Source organism: Engystomops pustulosus, chromosome 3 (assembly GCF_040894005.1).
Source record: "Engystomops pustulosus chromosome 3, aEngPut4.maternal, whole genome shotgun sequence".
In the NCBI taxonomy this organism is placed as follows: Eukaryota; Metazoa; Chordata; class Amphibia; order Anura; family Leptodactylidae; genus Engystomops; species Engystomops pustulosus.
Window position 1 is genome coordinate 38,002,199 of NC_092413.1, and position 17,112 is coordinate 38,019,310.

A 17,112-nucleotide genomic window follows, 5' to 3' on the forward strand; every position below is an offset into this window, starting at 1 on the left:
AGGATGGTCTTGGGGTGTGTCACCAGGTCGTTCCACAGGTACGACTAGCCCAGGGTGGCAGATAAGGTAGTAATGAAGAATACAGTCCAAGCCCGGGGTGATAGGAGTACAGCGCAGAAAGGAAAACTGGGACACACAGCAGGAACAGGAACGCAGGAACAGACAGGGAGCTTTCTCTTCACGCATGATGGCTTGAAGATCCGACAGGGAATCCTGGGAACAGCCAGCCTTTAAGGAAAACCCGGAATTACCAGCGCCAATCTTCGAGTGCCGGCGCTCTCGCACCCTAGGGAGCAGATACGCACACATGGACCAGGCAGGAAGCAGAAGCGTGAGTTCGTGCAGGGACACCATGGAGAGGGGCATGGGTGTGCCTGCGATCCGTGACGTGGATCGTGGGGGCACCCGTGACACACACTATAAGGTACTAGTCAGCAACTACAGTATTGCTCATAAACAGGTATAAGTGGCATCTAGCAACTTACTCGTCACAATAATGTTCCTTCAACCCCAAAACTCCATGACAACTTCTCCTGGCTGTGACTTATCACTGCTGAATTTCACACCAGCAAACTGAGCGCTTAAAAACCTCTTATAATTTCCAGTATGGGGTCCTATAGGTGACAACTATGTCACACACCATGCTCCTAATTTATATATACTCCTCACAACCGACCACACTGTGCCCTTACATATATCAAAATGACTCTCTCCAAAAATCCACCTCTCCATAAATAATAATAAATATTACTCTTCCTCAATAAGTTATATAGAAGCCCTTGAATAAAAATGTATGCTGTTATAAAATCATTAAATCAAAGTATATATACAGGTCCCCCTATAATAAATTTCAACTCTACACAAGTGAATTTACATCCTATGTCTGAATATAGAATGTCAGTTTTCCTTTCCTTCTTTATTCAGCTCAGACCTCCATGACAGCTTCTTCTGTCTCCAGAATTGTCTCTACAGCAACCCCCAGTCCTGCATATTACTAATGATCAATCTTTCGGATAATTAATTAGTGGTTGATTGGAATAGGTGTTCAGTAGTTAATCTTTCTGTCATGTACTGATCATGTCATGTACTGGTCCTCTTAGTCACTTCAATAATTGCTCTGCTTGATGCAGGATAAATTACACTCTGTACTTCCACCCATATACAATAGCATAAAACATAATTTTGGTGCCGGGAGTCACAGGTAGATCAACTACCCGACCTATCATTCTCTCTGTAGAAATCTGGATTTGACTTTAAGACTCTATGGGGCATATTTATCAGGACCTCTGCGCACCGCCAGTGGCGCAGAGGCCCTGAAATAATCGCAAATGCTAGCTTATTGCACGAGCGCCAGCGTATGATAAATATCCCCCTATGACTGTCATGAGGTCTGGGGGTCATTATCTATGGAGGCCAACTATAAGGGTCACTGGGTGTCTATGCCTATTTTTTCAAGGGACTTCTGCTTAAACCTCATGTATTTCTCAGTGGTGTTCTTAGTATTCTATCCTACACCCTCCTGTAGAGCAGATCTAGGATAATCACAGATGCAAAAGTTGCAAAAATAGTTTGAGTTCATTAAAAGAATATGGAAATGGCCATACTCTTACCACAAGCGTATCATTTTATATGATCTGTACAGTACGGCGGAATATGTCAGTACTATATAATATACATAATAAGATTTACTTTTGTTATAGCAGAATGCACTGTGTATACGATTCAGTAAGAATGTAGTATCTGTTCTGGCCAGCAGGTGGTGATAAAGACTGTACTGTAAAAAAAAGGTGGTATACTGGCACCTGCTGGACCAACTTAGTACTGTCACACTTTTAAATTGATGTAACTTACCAAATTTTTACAAATAAACTTTAATTTTTTTCTTGTAACATAGAGTGCAGAAGGACACATGTTAAACATACATAAATGGTGTGAAAAAATTACAGTATGATAATGATTGCTAGAAGAATGTGGATATGTACATACTCAAATGTCAGCAGTATGTAATGTATGTCATTCAGTGAGCAGAACCTTGGATTAGGCAAGAAACGTATTTGCTAGTCTGAGTGCCATAGCCCAGAAATATATTACTATTGTAACCATCATGCCTGTTGCCTTACAGTAAGAACAGTGTGTAACCATCAAACATATAAGTAAAGTTCTGTACTGGCTTGTACAGTACAGAACTGGCTTGTATGCAAAGAGCCTCAAAAATTTGGTTGATAGAAAAAAAATATATAATTTGAGATTGACTCTTTTCCATAGTATAAAGCTGCACTTTTGTGAAGCATATAGTAACAGTGGTGTAACTACAGTGGTAGCAGCCATAGCAGGTGCTATGGGGCCCACAGTGTCAGGGGGCACAGCGCCTGACTTGACACACACACTAATGACTGGAGGAGGTGCACTGTTATATACATATTATACTGCACATTGTACAACATAATATGTATATGTCAGTGCACATCTTCCACAGTACACAGCAGAGCCAGCAGCTCAGAGAAGAAATTCTGGGGGAAAAGACTGCAGGACAGAAGGGTTAGGACCTCAACTTCGTGTCCTCTATTTCTTGCATGTAGTCAGAATCTAATGGGCTGCAAGAAGTCAGATCTGTGGCCACCACACCCCTAAATAAGACTGCATGACATTGAGCATATACATGTGTGTATGATGAGTGTATAAATGTATGTATATGCTGTATGTGTGTGTATATGATGTGTATATGCTGTAAGTATCTGTACAGGCGGTCCCCTACTTAAGGACACCCGACTTACAGACAATCCATAGTTACAGACAGACCCCTCTGACTTCTGGTGAAGCTTTCTGAATGCTTTACTATAGTCCCAGATTGAAATAATCAGCTGTAAAGTGTCTGTAATGAAGCTATATTGATAATTCTTGGTCCCATTGCAGCAAAAATTGTTTAAACTCAAATTGTCACTGGGGCCAAAATTTTTTTGTCTGGATCTACAATGATAAAATATATAGTTTCGACTTGCATACAAATTCAACTTAAGAACAAACCTCCAGACCCTATCTTGTACGTAACCCGGGGACTGCCTGTATATGGTGTGTATATACTTTAAATGTGTGAATATCAGATGTGTATATACTGTATCTGTAAGTAGATGATATAAAAATACTGTATGTATGTGTGTGTGTATATAGTGTGCATATAATGTATATGTAAATAGATGATGTATATATACTGTATGTGTGTATCAAATGTGTCTATACTGTGTGTATTTGATTATATACTTTCTGTGTATAGAATATGTATATACTGTATGTGTGTGTATATTATATTTAAATATTGTATGTATAAGTATATAAATGTATGTATGTGTGTAAGAGTGTATACATGTGTGTGTATATATATGATTATATAAATGAGTGTGATTGTATAAAACTGAGTGTACAACTATGTATTTATTTAAGGGGAAAGGGGGCCCCCATGCAGAATTATCTTATGGGGCTTAGTTTCTTCTAGTGTACAGTAATCTTCGGACAAATTCCCCCAAATATAATTTGAAAAACTATAATAATAATTCTTTTATTTACATAGCACACACAGATTACGCAGCGCTGCACAAAGCATGCCAAATTGGTCCCTGTCCCCATGGGGCTCACAATCTAAACAACCTGACAGTATGTTTTGGAGTGTGGGAGGAAACCGGAGGACCCGGAGGAAACACGGAGAGAACATACAAACTCTTTGCAGATGTTGACCTGGGTGGGATTCGAACTATCTGTATCTGTGCTGCATATCCTTAAGGATCTATTCAGAGGATCAGAACTGAGGCCGGTGCGATATTTGTGATCGATTACTCTTGAAATATAACCAGAAGTTTAGTACTGGGAGTGTTTGGGTCTCGAGGTTCTGTCAGCTGATGCTACATTTATATTAGGATATCTGCAATTAGACATAACAGGATTATATACTCCCTGGGAACAATCAATATTCTCAATGACACCACAGAAAACTGATTCCTACAAAAAGTCAACTCTAGGCAATTAGAAGAGAATTAAAGGGAGGGGAAAAAAATCTGCTTTCTTTGTATGTCTTTTAAAAAAAACGTTAATCCTAGGCTGCAAATTAAATTGGATCACATTTCAAAGTCCGACAATTGTAGAGGGAGGGAAACGAAAGTGAGAAATGGTCAGTGCACTTTCATGTGTCAGATCTGCTCTGGTTTTGTCCTCCTTCAAACAAAGAAGCTGCCGGCTCTTGTACCCTTACATCTTTGTTGATGTGTCATGTGACCACATATCTTTGAAGCTGGGAAAATGTTATTATTGTACAAGAGGCGATTAATAGGGAGATCCACAAATTGGACGGCCTGCTATATCATGGAATATCACTATACAGTATATGAACTGTATATTTCCAGGGGTCTGGAGTCTCCCCATTCAAGGACATCTACCATCCGATTACCTAATGGTAGATGCTTATAGTTCCCCATAGTCAGTAACCTTCTTTTTGTATCTTTTAGAAGTACAGGATTTAGTATAAATAACGTTTTTTAACAATCCAAATGAGCCCGAGGCGCTCTGCTGACCTTTAAGTAATTTATGCACGCTCCTTGGCCGACTGGCTCCGCCTACACCGTTCTAAGAAAGATGGTGATGTGAGATTGTAGCAGAATATATAGAATATAGTATGTATAGTAGGTTTAAATAGAGACTGAGCACAAAGTCATCGATATTTGTGTTTTTATTCTGGCAAAACTTTGTTTCATACAGCAGTACCACGCCAAGTTTTGGGTTTTCAGGCCTTCATCAAACCGCAATATGATGCATGAATGTATGTCATACACTAGTGGCGCTAGGGATGGTGCTACTGCACCCACATTGTATGTGCACACTGGGGCACATTTACTTACAAGGTCACTGGAGTTCACAGAAAGTGCATTGTCTGACTATAATGCAGCGTGCAGCGACTCACTAAGATCGTTCTTCCGAAATCATGAATGTGTCACTTCACCGCTCAGGTCCGACAGAGTTCACCATCTTTTTAGTGGTGCATGTAAGTGCTGGGGTTTGCAACACTATTTGAAAGTTAAATCCTGCGCAAATTAGTTGGATCGTCCAATGGCACACCCAGTAATTTGTGTCCCATGGAGGCCAGCACAGCCGCGCCACAAAAAGGGTCGCATGCGACACAATCTCAGCGCAGACACTTCTAAAATACCTGTGCAAGGCGTTTTAGCCATGAAGAAGGTGAACAGTCTGACTAAAGTGCGTTGCAAAGCCCTTAGTAAATGTGCCCTACTATGTGGGTGCAGTAGCACCATGAGTACTAGCTCATGGCTGCACTAGCTGAAAAGGTGAATACTTATGAACATGTGAGATTTCAGTTATTCCTGTTACATAAATTAGACTTTAAAATATCTACATTTCATTTTTTTCTGTCAAGGTGGGGGCAGAGCCTTCATTAATTAGCAAGATTTAAAAAAATGATCTTACCAATTGACTGCAATGAAACAAAGAATGAAAAAATAAAGAGGTCTGAATACTTTCTGTACCCACTATGCATTGGACCTCCAGAAGATATCAATGCCTCAATACCAGTCCCAGGTGCCAGTCCCATTTAAGAACCATAAACATTTGCCAACATACAGAGCCAGAAACAAGTACATAATACTGACACAGCAGAAGAACCAACTGATTAATATTAATACAGCACCAGAACAAAATCAGTATACATAGAGCATCAGAACCGAACACGTACATACAGAACCAGATACAAGTACAAGACAAAACTAGATCCAAGCTATTGAAATAAAAACCGTGCTAGAACCAAGCTCAAATATGAATACCAGCACCATAACAATATGGGTCCAGGACCAAATTCATAATATAAATACAGCACCAGAACTAAGCTTATAACATGGATGTAAAAATAGAACCAAGCACAGAGCATCAATACAGCACCATAACAAGGCTAAGTGCACAATAATAAAACAGTAGAAGAACAAAATCAGTACAGATATACTGCATTAGAAACTAGCTACTTACATACGTACCAGAATCATGGGTGTAACAACCAAGGCGTGGTAGCCACTATGGGACCCATTAAGCCAGAGGGTCTATATCAACTTAGAGATAGGAAGCAGTGATGTCAGTGATGAAGGGGATATACTAACACACAGGTTTTTTTTTTTTGTACAATGTACAGGGTGAGCCATTTGTATGGATAATCCTAAATAAAATATAAATTGTTGGTGGTATCAAATTCCTGTTTGTGGCACTTTAGTATATGTAAGTATTTACTTACAGGGTCACCGGAGTTCACTGAAAGTGCATTGTCCGTCTTTAATGCTGTGTGCGGCGATTTACTAAGATTGTGCTCCTAAAATCATGAATTTGTCACTTCCCCGCTCAGGTCCGACAGAGTTCACCATATTTTTTGTGGTACATCTTTAACATGGGGCGTGCCACAAAATTTGAAAGTTCAATACGGCGCTCAGCCGAATTAGGTACGCCCTCTAATTGGTTTGGCAGGGAACCCAGTGCAGCTGGCAGCACAAAAGGGTCGCGTGTGCCACAATCGCAGTGCACACACGTCTTTAATACCTGTGCCAACAGGTGTCATGTAGAGATGAGCGACTATACTCGTCCGAGCTTGATGCTCGTTCGAGTATTAGCATACTCGAAACGGCTCGTTGCTTGGACGGGTATTTCGCCTGCTCAAGAACGAGCTTTCACTTAAGGAAACACAGTGAAGAACGCAAAGAACACAGTGAACACAGGATCATTAAGGATCATTTAAGTGAAGAACACAGTGAACACAGTGAAGAACACATTGCAGATACTTCCATACATCTGCTAACTTATCAGAAGACATTAGTGCAGAAAGGTATTTTTAATAATAGTATGTGAAGAACAATATGTGTGAAGAATCTTCACACATATTGTTCTTCACATACTATTGTGAAGAACACCGTTCTGCACTCGTGTCTTCGGATAAGTTAGCAGATGTATGGAAGTATCTGCAATGTGTTCTTCAGTGAACAAAAATTTTTCAATATTTTTTCAAAATGACTCCATAAAAAAACATGCAACATTAGACAACAGCTCACACATTTTATTTAAGATTTGAAACTTCATTGTGACAAATATTTTTCCTTTAAAGGAAACCTACCACTTGAAGTGGCAGGTTTCAGAAGAAAACACCGAGCACCAGCTCAGGGTAAGCTGGTGCCGGTGCTTATTTTTGTTAGTGTTTTAAACCGCGGTATCGCGGTTTAAAACACTTTTTAATCTGTATAGCCGGCGCAGGGAGGTACGCGCTCGGCGCTTACCATGCGCGCGTCTCTCCTTCACTTCCTATGTAGGTAGGTTTCCTTTAAGGAGACTATTTGAAATGGTTTTCACACACAGAGTGTAATAATGAGGTCTGCCAGTAGATGGCGGTATAGAATGATGGATACATACACAGAGATACAGAATTCCAGCTGTAATCCAGGAAGGAGCGCGGATCAGACAGAAACACTGGATAGTAACTTTATATTATAATTGGAATGCAAACATTCAGCAAGTCAGTCTGGCATTATTAACTGAGCATTTCTAGAAATGTTTTTATCATCCTCATCCCATACTTTTTAAATTTTTTGGGTTTCCATCACTATATGAGATTTATCTGACTTATGTCCTGAGAGGTTATGCCAAAACTCCACATTATTAAGGGAGAATACAACAACTGGTGCATTCTATAGGTCTAGAGTACAGTACAAGAAAAGGGAGGGGGGCATAATATTAGAAGGGGGTAGGAGGGGGCCAGATTATAGGGAGAAGGAGGGAGTCACATTATAGGTAGGAGGGGCAACAATATAAGGAGGATAAGGGACCAAAATATATGGAGAAACCTCAATACAAGGAGGAGGAGGGGGCCAGGATTATGGATCAGGAAGGGAGCCTGCTGGATCACACTGGACCATCCTCTGACAGCTCTTTGCTGTCACGGGTGCTTCTGCGACCCATGTCACGGGTCACGCGCACCCGTGTGCCGCTCTGTGCCCCAACAGCCCCGACACTCACCTCTCCCGGCTCCAGCGGTGTCTCCTGTGTTCTGGCATGCACATCCCCGTCTCTTAGTGCGCCTGCGCCGGTTTGTTTTTTTTTTTAAAGTCTAGCGCACTGCTAATTGGTGCTGCTGGCCGACTGCCCTAATAAATGGACTGCATCTCCCTGTATCCTCTGCCGGAGCTTTGAGCCTCGTGCCTTAGAAAAAGCTTGTCTCCCTGTCTCCCTGAGCATTTATAGTGATTTCCCGTTGTGACCTACATTCCGTTCCTGACTTCGTTCCTCTGCCTCCTGTCCTGACCTTCCGCTACATCCCCGACTCTGATCCTGCGCTGCCTGTCCTGACCTCCTGCCTGTCCACGACTCCATCTCTGCCTCACGATTCTGTACCTCGCCTTGTTGAACGACCTGGTGGTATCCCGCCGCAGCAAGTCCCATTCACTTTGCAGCGGGCTCTGGTGAACACCGGGTACCACTTAGACTCCTGTCCCAGGTGTCAACTTATGTCATTGTCCGTGGTGGTTGAGTGGGTCCACTACCCATGATCCTGACATCTGCCTTCCAAATCCTAACCAATTTTAGCTGCCAACACTCGTCATATGAGACTGACAAGACAACTTCCATAGACAATGCCCAAATACTTCCATAACATTCACGAGTTAAGCAATTGGTTCAGGTAACGTCTCTTCGGAGTTTATGGAATTGTCAGAAGGCTCTTATTAAATTGTAGTTTTAATATCAATAATGACAGTGCTTACAAAGGGTTTATCATACTAAAGAATAACATGAAATAAACAGACATATACATACATTATAATAATAAACAGTTGTATCAAATAAAAGGAATTAAAAAACAGAACTTAATAGATTAAAGGAAACCTACCACTTAAAAATGGTAGTTTTTGCACACATATACATGGCCCCAACTCAGGGTGAGCTGGTGGCGGAGCATATTTTTATTAGTAGAATAAAGCCCCTATCGCCGATTTATAAGTTATATTAACTTATATCTCGGCGCATCGCACCAGGGCACGGCGTATCATGCGCGTGCCCGTGTGTGCGCCGGGTTCTGAAGTGCCCGAGAGATTCGGTGACGTCACTGAGCTCTCTGGCACACGTGCACCTGCGCAACTTAGCACGGCCTGTTTCCCCATGCTAAGTTGCGCAGGCGCGTGTGTACCGGAAAGCTCGGTGCCGAGATATAAGTTAATATAACTTGCTCCGGCACCAGCTCACCCTGAGCTGGTGCCATGTATATGTGTGTAAAACCTACCACTTTTAAGTGGTAGGTTCCCTTTAAGTGATGTTATAAGTCTGGTGCCTGGGGAAGCAGAAATAAGTGATCAATCTATCCACTAGGGATCCCCAAAAGATGACCATTTTCTGTAGGGAAATTTCCACCTAAGAAGGATTCCAAAATCCACTTCTTAGCCCCCCTGGCTGTGATGACATGAAGAAGGCTCGGTGTATGTTAATGTCCTTTGACAATACCTTTATGCCTCAAAATTTGGATTTGATTATATCTTGCCATGCGGGCATCATACAAACTTGGAATTACTTCCATCTCCCATTTCCCTCATAATATCCTACACGCATACATGAGGCTAACAGTAGTAATAATTGGGGAATTATTTAATTGCTCCTGGTGCTGTGGTGCCATTCAGTGGCCTTTGATACAGTAACAGCAGAGACCTGGATGGAGTTATTAGGGAAAGGCATGAGGCTGAAATGAAAATGATGACACATATTTCTATGATACTTATAGAGAGATGAGCTACATGGGATATTGCCTTTTTTAGCACGGTGGCTGAGTGGGTAGCACTAAAGCCTTGCAGCGCTGGAGTCCTGGGTTCGAGTCCGACCCAGGTCAACATCTGCAAAGAGTTTGCATGTTCTCTCCTTGTTTGAGTGGTTTTCCTTCGGGTCCTCCGGTTTCCTCCACACTCCAAAAAAAAAAAAAAACATACTGGTAGGTTGTTTAGATTGTGAGCCCCATGGGGATAGGGACCAGTTTGTCATGATTTGTGCAGCGCTGCGTAATCTGTAGACGCTATATAAATAAAGAATTATTATTATAATGACCTCTGTAATGGGTGTTCCCCCTTCAGTGGATCATTAGGTTTTACAATAGTGTCCGGTTCCTGTTGGTTAAGGGCACAAGCATCTTGTTCTTTCTATGTTCATCAACATCAACAGCTGTTTGACCTGCATTGTATGTTTTAAAATATATTTTGAGCAGCAAAATAGTAAATTTTAAGCAAATGTACCTACAGAACTGGAAATGTTCATGTCAATCATGAGATCACAATTTTATGACAAGAGCAGCAGTGCCCTCTAGTGTTCCATAGTGAAACTGCAAAATAATGAAGGAGGCCAAATTCATTTTTATTCAAGATTACATGATTACAAGATTATTAAGAGATTTGATTTTGTTACTGAAATGATAGTAAATGCTGTTAAAATTTCACTAAGCAATTTTAAAAATGACCTTCTTCCACCTTGTATTCTTTTCTTCTTGTGCACCCGCACCATAGAGGCTTCTGGTTCTTTTCTATCCTGGTGAGATGTCTTTCTCTATTGTCTCTGGAGATAGTAATGGACATTTTTGATCTCTTGCAATATGTGCTCATTCAGCATTTACACAGAGTTTCCAGGCATATAATATATAAAGTATGAAGATGATTGCGTACCAAAACCAGATACAGACCATAGCAGTCATGGTGTATGTTGTGGCCATTGGTAATTTTATTATTATTATTTATAGAGGACCAGTAATTCCCTGGTGCTGTACAATCAATAAGGGGTTCACATACATTACATAAGATACAAGCAAATGAAAATACTAATGATAGAAAGCAGAATTGAACTTGAAAAAGTAGAAGGAGCACCCTGGCCGTGAGGTCTCACAATCTATATGGGAGGGTAGATGTACAGACTGGGTGAGGGAGCTGAGCAGTGCAGTTATTGGGGCAGATTTACTTACCCGGTCCTGTCGCGATCCAGCGGCGCGTTCTCAGTGGAGGATTCGGGTCTTCCGGCGATTCACTAAGGTAGTGCACCCGATGTCCACCAGGTGTCGCTGCTGCGCTGAAGTCCGTCGGAGTACACTGAAGTTCACCGTCCTTCCCTGGGTGCAGGTAAGTGCGTATCAAGCAACACTTTTTTTTTTAAATACGGCGTTGTTTCCGAATCCGTTGGGTTTTCTAACGGCCACAATCCGATCGCGTGTGCCAAAATCCTGGGGCAATTCAGGGAGAAACGGCGCAAATCGGAAATATTCGGGTAACGCGACGGAAAACCGCGATTCGGGCCCTTAGTAAATGACCCCCATTGTGTTTTGTAGCTGATCCTAAATAGATGGGTTTTCAGATCATGTTTGAATGTTTGGAAGGTGGGGGACAGTCTGACATGATGCTCCATGGAGAAGTCCTGAAGATGGTTGTGAGAAGAGGGGATAGTAGGAGAATGAAGGTGGAGGTCTTGAAGAATCTGAGATTACATGTAGGAGGGTATTTGGCTTATTAAGTCTGAGACATATACATTGGAAAGTTTGTGGACTGCTTTGAAAGTCATGGTTAATATTGAATTTATTGTACAAAAGTGGAGGGACTGGCAGAGAGGAGAGGCAGAGGAGAAACATGGAGAGTGATGGATTAACTTAACCCCTTACCGACATGTGACGTGTCTGTACGTCACACATTGGCTGCGGGTGTATGGAGAGGGCTCATGGGCAAAGCTGGCGGCAAAGTTACCAGAGGCAATTAAAATCCCATATGGGATTTGATTGCCGCCCCCTGTGAAGTCACGGCGATCCATTGCCATGACAGCCTCGGGTCATACAAAGACCCAAGGCTGTCTGATTTTAGATCATGTATTACAATGTGCGATTTGACGATTGTAATAAATGATGTTTATACTATACATGCTATAGTATGGCAGTATATGGCAGGATCAATCAGACAACCTAGGTTTAAAGTACCCAGGGGGTCTGAAAAAAGTAAAAATAAATAAATAAAAAAATGTCAAGCAAAAAAAATGTAATAAAAAAACCCTAAAAATTCAAATCACCCCCTTTCCCTAGTACTGTTATAAATAAACAATACAAATTGTAAACAGTGCGAGAAGATGGCAAAATGAAGAATTTTTTTTTAGTACAAGAGGTTTTAATTTTTGTAAATGTATGAAAACATTATAAAACCTGTATAAATTTGGTATCTCCGTGATCATACCGACCCAAAGAATAAAGTAGAAATGTCATTCGGAGTGCTCAATGAAAGCTGTAAAATCCAAGCCCACAAGAAAACGCTGTGAACTGCATTTGGAATATTTTCCCGCTTCCCAATACATGGCTGGAATATTAAATAATGTCACTATGAAGCACAATTTGTTACAAAGAAAACAGGCCCTCACACAGCTCTGTACATGGAAAAATTAAAAAGTTATGGATTTTAGAAGGTGGGGAGTAAAAAATGAAAACTGAAAAAGGGCAAGGTCGTTAAGGGGTTAAAGAAGGCCTCTGACCAAAATTTTACACCTCACACCATACCTCCCAACTTTTGGGCTAAAGAAAGATACTACTGCTAGTAAGTAGTCATCAGTAATCATCAGTAAGTAGGGGCATTTAGTAGACATTATTTGGTGTGGGGGTAAATTACATTGGGAATTATTAGGGTGAATTTTGACCACAATGAGGGGGTAATATTATATTGTAAGTGTGGATGGCCTTATTACATAACAGGGCACATTTAGGGAATTTTATATGGTGTATCACACAATGTGGGGGCATTACTAAGTGTGAGGGCCACAAGTGATGGGTTAAAATGCCATATACTGTGGGGGCCATAATTGGTGGTTATTATGTTGGAGCCACAATAAGGGGTATATTACAAGATGTGAGGGCACTTTTGAGATAATGTAATGTGTAAATTCTAGTGGAATATTATGTTGTGTGGGGCAAGTGGATAGGAAGAATTCACTTCGTCTGGCAGCTGCTGGATGCTGGAGTGGACAGGTAAAATGAAGCCAGAGACAGACCAGTGTAATCAGAAGGACACAGAGGGACAAACAACAGATACAGACAAACAAACAAGTGTAGTCGGATAGAACAGAGTCAAAACCAATATGGCAGAGGCACAGAATCAGTTGAGTAGGGAGAGGTTGAGTAAACATAGCAGAGGTCAAATATACAGAAAAGCAAGGTAATTACATAAGGTAATAGGAAATGGTATGAGGAGACTAGTAGAATCAGCAAAGGTATAATGTAACTGGGCAGATATATAAATGAGTTCCTAGATGCCGCCCCCAGCAGCAGACTGAATCGGCTGTCCATCACTTTAGTAACCCTTGCTGGACAGGGCTGGGCTGCAGAGAGCTGGGTGTGGCTCAATCCATCCCAACACATCAGCAACCTTAGCCACAGTTCACACACACAACATAGAGGAAAATTAATGCCACCAAAGCTGCACTCCGCAAACAGAAGAAGACTTTGGCACAAATGTAACAAGTGGGATGCCATGTCTCCGCAGATTTTGGGAAATAGCTTTTCCTAGATGGGACAAACAAAACCACACCTCTTTTGCTACCTTGTAAGGCAGCCCCCTTACCATCAAGCATGACTTTCAGTAACCCTAATGACATGATGTGGGATTAAAGCCAAACCATCTAATCCAGAAAGAACAAATTCCTAACTGTAGACAGCTCTTTTTGCATGTGGTTGCATCTTTTCAGTACAGCGTAGGAGAAGATTTTGACTTGGCTTGTGGAGACTTATAGCCATTGATCTTTCACTAGGGGATTCTGGGAAATATGTAAATATGTTTTCCTAGATGGGACAACTAAGCTTGTGAACAGCATGAAACATTGATGTCCAACTGTAATTGATGCTCAAGGCCACATGGCCACTTATTCAGACAATGACATTTTCGCAAACTTATGTTTTCCATTAATTTAATCCAAAAGCTAAATATTGCTTTCTCTTTCGAGAAGTATAAAACTTCTAATAGTTTTATGATATATTTGGTCATGTTTTTTTAATTCTTTTAATTTTTTGTGGCACACTCAGGATATATTCCTTTCATTCTTCTCTGATTTTCAAATCAAGGAACCAAAGTCAGATCTGCAGAAATCAGAGAACTTGCACCATATCCATCCGGCACATTCTCACACTGAACACATATAGTAGGTAGTGTGCCTCAGTATGTTGGGTTTACTCTGTAAATAGTAGTATCCTGTATTATGTTACACTTACTCTTATTTGTTTTTCATGGGTTTCTGTACTCAGCTGATGGTCATGCAGCATTTCTTAACCATCATTACTCATAGAGTTTGATGAGCAATTGTGATGAATGAGTTACTCACACTTCCTCAGTGGTTACAACACTCTCATGTCCCGGGTCTTTACTCATTAGACATGGCTGTTGAGGGTGTGAATACTCATCGGAGTAGTAGAAAAACACTGACATCATCATATCACCTCATGCTGCTGCGACTCAGGATGTTAATATCAGTTTGGCACAATAATTCAGGTAAGTAATCTGAGATACAATACACAAGATATTTTTAATTATGACTCGGTTAAGCCTGTCTGCAACCCACGGCTCATGTCTGGATTGTGGTATACGCACAAACATGTTATGGAAAGTTCTTACTACATTACAATAGGCGAAGATTTGGTGGTGGTGGTGGGGGTCCCAAACTGGTGGGGACCCTCATCACAATTTTAAAGTAAATGTTGCTAGTAATGAATCTATATACAGCTCCCCAATTAAATAATAAAATAATAAAACTTTACTTACCTTCTCCCACTCCACCAATGAGGATATAGGGCAAGGGGAGAGTCTAGGCATTGGAACAGAAGTGATAGTACTTCTTTTTATATAAACCAATCTGGGCGTCTTTAAAGGACATCTACCACCAGGATGAAGAACTGTAAACCAAGCACACTGACATACTGGTATGTAACCCCTCTGACAGGATATGCTCTTCTTTATGCTTTATGTGCCCTTGTTTTTAAGAAAAAAGGGCTTTAAAAATTATGCAAATGATCCGTAGGGGCTCCAGGCTCCATTAACACCTATGGAGGCGGGTGCCCATCAGGCTGCACAATTTTAAAGGCCTTTTTTTTTGTAAAAGCAAAGGCATAAGAAGCTAAAAGAAGGGCAGATCCTGCCATCAGTATGTCAGCACACTTAGTTTACAGTCCTTCATCCTGGTGGTAGATGTGCTTTAAAGAAAAATCATGAGGCCAACCATTTTTTTTTAAATTATAATCTTCTTTCTAGCATTGCATTATTTATGGCTTTGTGATGTAGTATTCGACTGTTTGTTATAGGGAGGTACATTCCATAGATTACTGTATATGTTACCTATAGCTGATATGAGGAAATAATCCAGAAGAATAAATCTAGCAGTGTGGTAATCACATTCCAGAGGTGAACCATGGACAGCATAACCTATGATTTACTAATACCTGTAGGTTATAGCAATGTAGGAAAAATAACTTGGGAAGAAATGTTTTACTGAACTAATTACAATGTTACTAGGCCTACATGCAATACAGTCATAAGAGTCATAGCTTTGTTAATAATATCGAATTATGTGATTTTGAGCAGGAATTAGGGGTACAAACTGAATAAATCTTAACAGGACTCCTAGGAGGTAATGAAAGTCCTGATAACCACACCCACACAGGCTGATTGACAGCTTACGCTGTATGTATGTGTGTTTTTTAGGCTGTCAATCACTAGGTGGATGGGGATTCTTTCTGATGTCTTATTGGGATGGTGTGAAACAAAGATGGTATTTCTAGATTTTGGGTAAAGGTTAAAATTACAGGTTATCACAGCGGGGCACATTTACTAACTATGTACAGTTTGCCTGTGTAATATACAGGGTGCACCAGATATGTGATTTCTGGCACCCATTCTGCATGAATCTGGTGCCCTCTGCACTGCCAAGACAGAGTGCACCACTTTTTTTTGGTGCACCTTTGACACATTTTTAACATGGACTTTGCATGTTAAATCTGGCGCACAGTCCGACTGAGCACCGGAACGCCCCTTTCGGTGCAGAAATTTGTGTTGCATGAAGAATAGTGCAGCCGCACCACAAAAGGGTTGCGTGGGACACATATCTGGCGCTGGCACTTTTTAAATAACCGTGCAAGTGGTTTGCACCTAAAAGAACGTGCAAAATCTGACAGAAAACTGGCGCAGGGGCTTTAGTTAATTTAATCCTAATGTTTCCTTGTAGTAGATCACCCCAAAAGCTCATAACTATACACCCAAACACTTGAACTTTGGAATACCAGTCTTTCTTTTATATAAAAAATGCCTTTTTACAAAAAAATAATCATGATCATGTCATAAGGTGAGAGTAATGTAGGAAACATTTAGTGGAATAATGTGTACATAAAGAGAACCTATCACCACATGTTTCACAAATACAGGTGATGGGTTCCCATAGAGCCCTATTAACTAATTGACACCTTTCTTTTAGCTAATAATGATTTCCCTCAGATCCCCATAAAATCAAATTTATATTCTTGGTTCTTCAGGTATTGAGGGAGAGTGAGTCAAATAGGGTGTGACCTCCTAGGGCTGAATCTTGAAGCTCCTTCCCATACCTTCTCAGCATTCAGTAATAATGTCATGTGACCAAGACAACATCATCTAAGGTCCTCCTAACATTAGCAAACTATACCCCATGCATATATATGATCAAATGAAATAACAGCAGCCTGCATAGAGGATGGGGAGGAGTAGAACTCCATGCAGGCATGCTGTGATTTCATGTGATCAGATATATGCATGGGGCACAGTTTGGTAATGTAAGGAAGCTAGAGGACCTTAGTTGATGTCACCCTAGTCACATGAAATTATTGCTGAATGAGGAGGGCACGCCCCATCTGACTCACTTTAGATATCCCTGGATACCAGGCAAGGTTATACATTTGATTTTATGGGGATCCGAGAAAAACAGTTTTTAGCTAAAAGAAAAGTGTCAGTTAGCTTACAGGGCTCCATGTCACTAGCTGTATTTGAGAAAAATGTGGTGACAGGTTCCCTTTAGGTACACTTTTTTCCCTTT